This window comes from Excalfactoria chinensis, chromosome 6, assembly GCF_039878825.1.
Source record: "Excalfactoria chinensis isolate bCotChi1 chromosome 6, bCotChi1.hap2, whole genome shotgun sequence".
Taxonomy (NCBI): Eukaryota; Metazoa; Chordata; class Aves; order Galliformes; family Phasianidae; genus Excalfactoria; species Excalfactoria chinensis.
Genome location: NC_092830.1, coordinates 20,944,399 through 20,950,644, shown reverse-complemented (window position 1 = coordinate 20,950,644; position 6,246 = coordinate 20,944,399).

Here is a 6,246-nt window from a genome sequence, read left to right as displayed (position 1 = left end):
GATATTGCTCAAGTGTTGTTGTCAGGGCTATTTTTTTTGCTAGTGTGTTAGAGTGGCTGTATTCAAGTTTTACTAAGAGTTCACGTCTGAGTCAAATCTCGGTTGTGACTCTCCCTTTCTGCGTATGCACAACTACTTCCTGCAGTGTGTAACCATACTTAGAGATCGTTATGATATTGTATTTTCTGGAAAGTTCCATGGTTATAGTTTCTCATAATTTTTGTTATACCTTGTATTGATTATATCCAATACAGGGTTTTTTGGGGGCAGAAATCTTGTTTTGTTCTGGTCTACAATACTGTATTACAGGCGCTCTTCTTTTTCAAGCAGTAGTACAGCCCTAAAAGCAGTTAGGTCTGTAATTAACTATTTTATTTGCTGATTTATGTTACCAGGTTTTAATGAATCCTGCATTAGGCTGTGCTATGGATTAATTACTGTTTACTGTGTAAACTTGCCTAAATGGTTTGGTTTTCTGAATATCACTCGGTGTTCTGTGGTGCTGTAGACAACCATTTAGCTTTGTGTGTTTGCTCATGTAATTAGATTGTATCATAAAGCTTTTACATGATAGAAGTTTAACTGTGACTTTGTGTGCTTCTCTACCTTCCTTTCATTTCTTTTTTCTTTAACTGGAGGACCTGTGAGACATAACCAGACCGGGCTTTCAGTGAACCACCTCCAGGATTCTCGTGTCAAATTGGTGAGCTCCCCTGGGCTGTCAGAGGCATTTAAGCATTTCTGGATCTTGAATGAAAGATTTCCTTTCTTTTTTTTTCCTGAAATCTCCCATGGTGATAAAAATCTGTCTACTTGCAATTCCTGTCTCTATTCAGCTGGCATTCTCTTGGGATGTAATTGCAATGGTGCCTCTGCTAACAATCTTGTCACAGACAAGGTTGGAATTGCTCATGTTTTATGTTAGACAAATGAAGTCTTTCTAGTTTTCTTTTTTTCTTTTTTCTTTTACATGTGATGAATTGGGTCTCTTTTTCAAGTGCTTCCAACATTTGTAATGGGGCACCATTTCCTGGGAGTGAGCTGTGGGCTTGGAGTCACCTTGTAGCTGTGGGGATTTGCTTTCTCATTGCCTTTGTGTTGGAGAAGGCTTCTCTTATTTTATGCAACTTGGATTCATCTTGGAATGCATTTGATATTTTCCCTGATTAGTACTGAGCCACGGTCATTCAATTGAGAATGTTCTTATGACTAAGGAAGTCAAATACAGTTATGGGTCAGTTGTGTGAGCCTTCCCTGCTTGCATGAGGTAGTTACTCACCTTTTAGTTTGGGCTGAGCTTGCAGTGTTTGCAGCGGATAGGCAGTATGAAGGGGAGGAAGTAGAAGAAAGTTATTTCTTTATTGTGGTATATTGTCCTGTTTTAGATTGTCTATTAAATCAGATGTTCTCAATAGGAAGATGAACTTAAGCTGTCCCCAGTGCAGCAGGTGTGATTAGAGCCATTGGGGTTTTGTAGGCAGTGATGCTTTGTTCTTAGTTTAGAAAACTGCAGTTCTTTGCTTTTTCTGCTGAGTTTTCCCAAAACAGTGTCCTCTTTTCTTTAGCTGTATTTAGTTCCTATATTAGATTTCATTTTCCTAATGTTGCTCGAGTACCGCTGAACGTTACAAGTGTATCTGTACATAAGCAAGGGAATATCCCTTTTTGTGGTATTAGTTTTGATTCTCCTTTTCCATACCCACTCTGAGAAAATAGAGAAATGAAAGGCTTTTCATGCAGAACTCCTCAGTTAGTCAGAAATGCTTTTCCATCCATTTTGCCAAAAAGAGAATTGCTCTGAAAGATAGAATGTTGTGTTTCAGCCGTGGGATGCTATTTCCTCATTGATGAAATGTAGATTTCCTTGATCAGCAGGCTGTCTTGGGCAGTTATTTCAGCGAGGTGGTCTTTGTTGTCCCAGCCCCATTGCTCTGAGTACAGTAGGGTGGATGCTTGACTTGTGCCTCCGCCACACATTTTGATTGCTAGGAGATGTTGTGTTTTCAGCTCTTCTGTGTTTCAGTCTTGGTGGTTTTAATCTTTGGAATCAGAGTGAGTCTGTAAATAAGCCAGTATGTTTGATTTTTATCAGTCACGTCAGTGCAACAGCATCATTTTATTCCTCTATGTTTTTATGGTTCTTGTGTACATACCACGGAAAATATTTTGGCTCAGGTAATTGTTTACCTTTCCCATTAACAAGTTCTTTAGAAAAGAACAAAAAACCAACTTGCATCAGCAGCTATTTAATAGCATATCTGCAGAAGTCTGCAGAAGAGAGGAAACAGCTCTTTCCTGGGTAACTCTATGTCATCGTTAGTGCAGTTCGGGTTAATCTGTTGGAGCTCTGCTAATTTGGGGTAATGTGGGCTGGGAATGAGACATCTGTTTTCTTTATTCCTCAGTATCTTACTGGAACGAAGCAGTAACTTGATGTTTTTCAGAAATAATTATAAGCATGCAAACGAGCAGTGTCTGGCATGCTAGTCTGCGGTAAAACTGTCCTCTTAAGCAGGGGCTTTCTGACATAGAGCACACTGCTGACTTTCTGTATGAAGCTGCAGAAGGGAGACACCAGGGGGCACTGGAGACATTTCAGAATGGAGAAAGAAAACCATACGTAAGAAAGAACTGCATCTTTGTGATCCTCGTTCAGCCCACCCTCAGCAATCTGAAGAGGGTCCCTTGCCGTGCCCTAATTCCAAAGTGTTTCAAAAATGCTCTGAAACGAATGAAAGAATGCAACCAAGATATGTTTGAATGCTCTTTTTTTAACGGTGAAAACTATTTATGTGAACTTCATGTATTGCAGAATGGAGAATCCTCCTCTGTTTCTCCCCGCTAAACCTACAGTTTTGGCAGTGTCTGCTAGCTGAGTTATGTTTTAATTGTGCACTATATGCACAATTAAAAGATTACCTGTCCCTGTATTTCATTCGCTAAGGAGATAAATATTTCTGTTGGATATGAGATAAGAATAGGAAAGAATAAATTCAGTGGTATATGAGGAGCTTACACCAGGAACTGCTCAGGTGAGCTCTGACCATCCCTTGCTACATGTTGTTTCTGGCCTTGCAATCAAGAAGTTGTACAGGTCTTTCACAACAGGAGATTGACATAAATCACACTTTCAGGTTGTTTTCAGTTCTTTTTAAGCCAGTCGATACAGCATCTCTACATAAGGATTATAAATTCTAATCACAACTAGGTGGTGAATGGTTAATGAAATTAGGTGTTCTATCTGGCATCAGAAATTCAAAACAATACGTAATTACTAAAAGAGAATGATTTGCATGGTATGTGATTAAGAGTGTTAATGAGCTGAAAATAAAAATGCTAGGGTTTTCTTAAGGAGAAAAATCAAGGATTTCAAAACAGCCTCTTATTTTTCCTCACTGTTTCTTTACAGAGACTTTATTTGGAGACGGTCTTTTTATTCAACCAATCAAGCAAAGCTTTTTGAATGCTTTATATATTTATTTATTTATTTTGCATTAGGCTAAATTTGTCCTTAATATTGAGTGCTGAAACTGTTGCCCTTAACGGGCCATATTTGGGTTGCAGTAATGGTTTCTGTAAACTCCCATGCTGGCCAGTGCAAGGCTACAATACAGAGATGTATAATGAAATATCTCTGGTTTTAAATGTGGTCTTGAACATGAGCGTTGGATCTTGCCCATCATCTTGGGTAGTTTGCTTCAGTGGGAACAGAAGACCCATCAAAATAGATGGAGTCAGTCTAACATTGCTCCAGCCCAGTGTCTGTCTCACACTTCAGAAGGTTCAAGAATTCTTTGCTTATCAAATGTGCAAGAACCTGTTTTCAGTGCTGGATCTTCTGTGCTGTCTGTGTGTGCAGTATGATATTAATTTGGAGGCCTGTAAAAGTCTGAAACTATTTTTGAATCGTGTTAGATTCATAATCTCAATACTAATTATATGTAGTGTGAAAAACATTTTCTCTCACTGCAGTTTTGAATTTCCTACCTGAATTTTTTTTTAATTGAATTACATTTGGGCTGATGTTACAAGAATGGGAAAGCAGCATCTCCTAAATCAGTTCCTTCTGTTTTATCACAACTCCTCTTGCTCATCTTTTTTTATGGTACCATTTGTCTCTCTTTGTAGTTCCGGTGCCTTAATTGTACTCACTGTCTTCTGAATCTTCTCTGATTTTGCAATATACTTTCCAAAATCCTTCTGTCTACTTCAGTTTCCCAGTGCTCATTGGCCTGTCTTGTATATGAAGCTTTAGGTCACTCGTGGTAGCAACTTTCACCCATGAGATACTGGTACAATGGAAACTTCAGAAAATATAATTCGAGTAATATCTGGTAAAACAGGAAGTTTAGTCAGAGTTCTTCAGGGAGAGTTCCTATGGAAATGGAGAGTATTAGTCTATTATTTCTGGATAGAACAGGACGTAAATAGCACAACAGTATCAGGAGAGAATGTAGGCAAGTTCTGTAAGAGGAACATCTAGCTGAGATCAGCACAATAACTGTGCTTATGAGGAAGATGATGTCTGGATTTTGTTGCACGGAAACAGGCTGCCTATTTTTATTCCTTCACCACATTCATGTGCTGGATGCACGTGATCTTTATGGCAGCAGGAGAGATGAATCTGAAAACGACTGTGAAGAGAGAGGCTCAGCAAGGACAAATGTCTTTCCACTGCATGTTCGGGGTTGGGAGGGGTGAGCTGGTATAACTTTCTACGCCCCCCAGTAATCTGACTAACAAACCTGGAGGTACAGAAGACCAGTCAGGTCCTTTTTCCAATTTCTGATCAGTAGAGAATGGAACTTATTTTGCTTTTTGCAAAGTAAAGGAAGGTGATGAGCTGTTATTCTAGCTGCAGAACCACCTGGTCTCAGGAGGTACATCACTTCTCACCGAGCTTCACTTCTTTTTTTCTTCTTAAGTGGTGCATATCCTGCCTGTGAACAAAGCATTACGTTTGTTGTGGTATGAAAAAGGGACTAACATACAGGTTTCTTCTTTCTTTTTTTCTGGATACCAGATGATTTGTAGTGCAAGAAGCCTTAATCAAGTGTAATGCCGTAACAGTGTGGACTGGATTGCTCTAGGCCCAGTTCACCCATACCTAGATAACCAATTTTGTCCAGAGAAATTGCCATAAGGTCAGTTTGTTGCCTTTTCCTCAGTTTTTTGAGGCTCAGTAATAAGAAAATCCCTGTTAACACTCCTACAGAGGGTAACATTTATGAGGCCCCAGTTAGGCTTTATGGCCACAGCAGCTTATTTGCTCTGAGACAGGATCAGAGCTGTATCCGATCTTATCACTCTATAAAGGCACCCTCACATGGCTGTAAGGACTTCCTGAAGTCATGTATAGCTGTGTTTCTGTCATGTGTTGTGCTGGCATAAACCTGCTGTGTGTCAGGTGGCTGCAGCCATTGTCTGCTGCATGCACAATGTACAAGGGCTTTCTCTTCTAGTTTGCAGACAGTAGTGTCTTCTGGTTGCTTTCCCAGTGAGACTTTAAGAACTGATGACACTCAGTCTCAGAGATGGAATTCAAATGATCTCATCCTGGCAATTTTCTAAGTCCAGGTTTTTCTAAAGCACATCAGTGCACTTCTACTTTACATCCTGCATCTGAGACAGAAGACAGTCTGGTAAGTTTCAGGTGCTTAGGGAATACACGTGTGTAGATGTCTGCAAATATCCTCCTTGGAGTTCTGGTGGTGTTTTCATTAAAAGGTGTCATGAGCCTTGAGTGCTTCACTGGCTAAAGCTGCACAGCAGTCCTGCTGTAGACAGATTTTGGTGCATTCTGCAGGGTCGCTTGTTATAGATCATACAGACAATAACATAAGGAAGAAAAATGGTTCACTTAGCTGCGACTGCCACTCTTTGGGTATGTTGTCTGTGTGTATTTCATTAGTGGCCTCACCTCCTGACCTCTCTTTTCTCACAGAGGGTCAGTGCTTTAATGCTATGATGCTTGTTCAGTGTGTGGTATCTTTCTGATGCCTGCCGGACAATTTTCATGTGTCATCTAAATTCTTTCATTTCTAAGCTGTTGCCCTTTACTGGAGCAGAACAGGTTTCAGACAGCAAGCATCTCTGAGTTATTTTGTGTCTGAACACTCCTTCTTACACTGATGTTCTGGGATGGCAAAGAAAGGGAGCTGTAGCTCTTCCTTTCCTGTTCCTGAAGGAGTCAGGAAAATTCTTTCTGTACTCTTGAAATGATGTTAGCAGAGAATTTTTATCTTA